We start from the raw sequence: 308 nt of genomic DNA, 5'->3' as shown, positions 1-308 counted from the left end.
CCTCCCTCCCTTGCCCTCCCTCCCTCCCCCCTCTGTATCTGTATGTGTGGGTGTACACACTGCTGAAGATGAGGATTAAACCTAGTGCCTTGTGTACTCTACTACTGAAGTATACCTCCAGCTCTGTTATTTATTTTCATGTTAAGGCAGGATCTGTCTAAAATTGCCCAAACTGACCTTGAATTTGCACTGAAGTTCATATATACCTCTACCTCTTGCCTCAGCCTCCAGAGTAGCTAAATTTAGAGCTTTGCCCAGATGCCATAGTTCTGAAGAACACACTTTGAATAATCATAATAAATGTATGT

This window comes from Mastomys coucha, unplaced genomic scaffold (genome assembly GCF_008632895.1).
Source record: "Mastomys coucha isolate ucsf_1 unplaced genomic scaffold, UCSF_Mcou_1 pScaffold21, whole genome shotgun sequence".
NCBI lineage: Eukaryota > Metazoa > Chordata > Mammalia > Rodentia > Muridae > Mastomys > Mastomys coucha.
The sequence above is the reverse complement of the archived record's forward strand: the minus strand, read 5'-3'. Positions refer to the sequence as shown.